The following is a 3,847-nucleotide window of genomic DNA, read 5'->3' on the forward strand; positions in this document are numbered from 1 at the left end:
GAGGATATTTATAGGGTACCAGAGTTAGTGACTACTCTAAGATGCTGTGAGGACGTGGTCCACGACTGAGCTTCAACATGATATGAGAAAGTGAATGAGAACATGCCCATTGATTATCGATGTACATGCCCCATGATCAATTGAATTAGTCTTTCTTTGTTGTCCGATTGAAGCCATGGGCCCTGGCTTGTACAAGTCTATAATGTTCTGATAGCTTTCTCGGGTTGAGACATACCTGTGATGGTTTAAATAGGGTGCTTTTTTTTACTCGGACTGGTTTCCACCCGATCTCTTCTTGGCTTCCCGAGACCAGCTCTGGGTTCCCAGTTTTTCTTCCTACTCCCGAAGTTGCGCATGTTGTGTAGACATGAACAAGTTGTGTAAACATGAACAAGTTGCACATGTTTGGTATAAAGAGTCAAGATTTTCACGTATTTATGCAACGTTTAATACATGTTACATTTAGAGAGTTGTTACCAAGTGATGTGTAAGAGGTTTTGAGTGAGTTAAGTTTTTTTTTTGTGGACCTAACGGCTAGCAATATTAAATAAAGTGATATGATGAGCTTAAAAGAACACATCCCTATCATTTTATGTAAGTTGGAGAAGATATTTTCGCTCAACTTCTTCGACTTCATGGAACATCTATGTATATATCTTCTTACGAAGTTCGCGCTGCGGGTCCCATGCAATTCAGATGGATGTATCCTTTTGAAATATTTCTATATAAGTTGAAGAACACAGTGCGTAACAAGGCACAAGTTGAGGGATCCATATGCAATGCATACTTAGTTAGGGAGGCATCTATATTTTGTCAGCATTACTTCAATGATTCAATAATTACCATGGAACGAAAAACTAGGCAAGTACAATTTCATAACGTCAGTGATGAAGAGTCAGATTTGTTAACCATATTTTGACTTCGTGATCAACCAATTGGCGCTGCAAGATCTAGATGGCTTATGAATGAGAAATATCATGAAGTTTCTACTTACATTCTATTTAATTGTGTAGAAATCAAACCCTTTGTGAGGTAAAAAAAAATGGTAAATTCAATAATTTGATTTAATTTTATAAATTAAAAATTATGTAGTCCAACATTTATATACAACAGACTCATGGAATTTTATTAATTAAAGCATGTACGAGAATATACGCGTTCAAAAAATACAGATATAAGTGTGTCTGGTGTTGATGCGTTGTTGCAGATAATTTTTTAAGATGGTGCAAATGCTATGTATATCTATATAATTAATATTATTATTTACTGAACCATACATGCTTGAACTAACTTATTTTTTGTCCTATGAAACATTGAAAACTGCTGAATTAGATTTTTCTATGTTTAAGCAAGTTGCATTCGGTCAGTTGCAAAAAGTAATTGCTTATCGAGGTTTTATGTCAATCGGTTTCATTTCCACATTGTTAATGATACATCGTACAAGGCCACCAATAATTCAAGAGTTCAAGTTCATGGTCATTCAAGTAATGGTGAAGGTCCCGAATTTTATGGTCAGTTCAAAGAGTTAATTGAGGTTGAATACTATGGTTTGCCACTGAAACAATGTATACTTTTTAATTATTCTTGGTTTGATATTCATCCTAGATTAGGGACACGCATAAACAAGAAGTATGACATTGTCAATGTTAATAGGAAAAGAATTTTAGGTTATAATGAGCCATTGGTGTTTACTACACAAGCTTCACAAGTTGTATACTTGACTTACCCAAGCAGTAAAAGAGCAAATTCAGATTGGTTATTAGCGAGCAGTTTAAGAAAAAGAGTATATGTTACAGATATGGATTCAAGTTTTAATGCAGGTGATGTAACAAAAAAAGATTGTTTAAATTACTTAATGTAAAGTTTGAGATTGGTAAACAATATAACTACGTGCTTATGCACAGAGACAGTGGTACTGGGATGAGTTCCTTATAAGTATTATAATACTGAAAAATTAATTTTGTTTTTTAATTGATTCTTTATGCGTTAAAATTTGTTAATTTTAATATAAATGAATTATAAATGTTACTTCAAATTTGCATAAGAAGTGTCAGTGGACCAAACAAGAAGACGAGTCGATCAGAAAGTTGTGTGTTAGGCAATGTGGTAACATTTACCGTCACACCGTACACTCATGGAGAAATTATGGCCGGTATCTTTAGACAGTAAGCGAGGAACAATGGGCCAGTTGGACTGTTGTTTGGCATAATGAAGGTCGGAAGGAAAGGGCTTCAAAGAACAACGATAATATAAACAGTGAGTGTGCTGGCCCAAGGACTGGCACAACCAAGCATATTTCAGGGTCTAAGTCATATGATGCACATGGAGCTACTCTGATAACTAACTTTTTATTTTCAATGTATTCTATATTATGTATTTCTTATAATCAAACTTAATACAGGAAGTAATATTAATATAACATTATTTTTATTCAATTTTTAAATGGGCGAGACACTACATCATGGAAGCTCTAAGTGCACATACATAGGCAAAGAGATGGTACGTTTGTTGATGACGGATCACGGCGTGTAAATGTGATTTTTATGTTTGAAATTTATAATAATATGATGAAGTAATTTTTAAACTAATAATAATGATAATTCAAATAAGTAATAAAGATTGTATTTTTCCTCACATGAAGCTATAGAGATATATATAGCTGAGTCATTGATGCCCTACGAAGATGAGACGATGCCGGATACTCCTAGTCCACATGAGGTCAACGCCATGTTCAAGTTGGTGACAGGTGGCCCAAAAAAATCAGATGTATGGTTGTGGTTCCATGGCTTCCACGATTTATCATGAAGAAGATGGCGCAACGTCGACGTGGAGGTTCTAGTAGCGTGGAGGTAGTATTAGCAACAGCAAATGCGCAGTCTTATGTATTCCAGATGGAGTTTAGGAGTCGAAGAAGGAGAACGAGTTGTTGAGGACTTTAATATCCTCTTTGGAAGATCAAGTACGTCTTCTGGTGGCTATCATATCTCAAGAAGCACCTAAGCAACCACCTTTGCAGCCATACGGCAATGCATTGCACATACGCAGTTCCTCCCACAGTAGTCGCTTCACAGCAAGAGGATCTTATCACCAACATTTACATCAACATTATGTTCAATCATTTTTTAAAACACACAAATATTTTTATGTTTATTAAAATCGAAAATATTTTAAAATCCTAAACATATTTTTTTTGTCTGTTTATTTCTTAATTAAAAAAATCATATATTTCAATAAATAGATATTAAAAAACACCTTTCTTGAATGGAGCCTACGTTATCCTCGTAATGTATAATTATAATAACAACCAATACCAAGCATGACGAGACGATAACAACGATGAAAAATCTTATCGAAATCTTGGCAATATTCATCGTTGGAAGGAAGGGATGGCTTCCACACTTTTGGGGCCAAATAGATCAAAATCTTTCTTAGTCTTATTAGGATAATAAATTATTGTCCGTCTCTATAATTTGATAATTTCTGTCAACTTCGAAGAGAAATATACGTATGATTCAAAGATAATAAATTATATTTTAATATTTGAATCGAGTTGTAAGCACATTCGTCAATTGAATCAAATGGTCAATCCTTGAATAATGATGGAACTTGGCGTTTGAGATTTTACACTAATTATCATCTTATGATAAAAAGTTTAAAAAAAAAAGAAGATTATAATATCATATTATGGAATATAATTATTGATTACGTTGGTACCACTTGAGTTTCATATGAATGGGAAATAATCGATATTATCTCTTATATGCAAATGTTGGAGTACTAATTTCTCACATCCTAAATGCAGCGCAAGTTTAAAATTTTTGTTTTGACGTTCAAAGCGTTCCTTGGA

This window comes from Primulina huaijiensis, chromosome 16, assembly GCF_012295235.1.
Source record: "Primulina huaijiensis isolate GDHJ02 chromosome 16, ASM1229523v2, whole genome shotgun sequence".
Taxonomy (NCBI): Eukaryota; Viridiplantae; Streptophyta; class Magnoliopsida; order Lamiales; family Gesneriaceae; genus Primulina; species Primulina huaijiensis.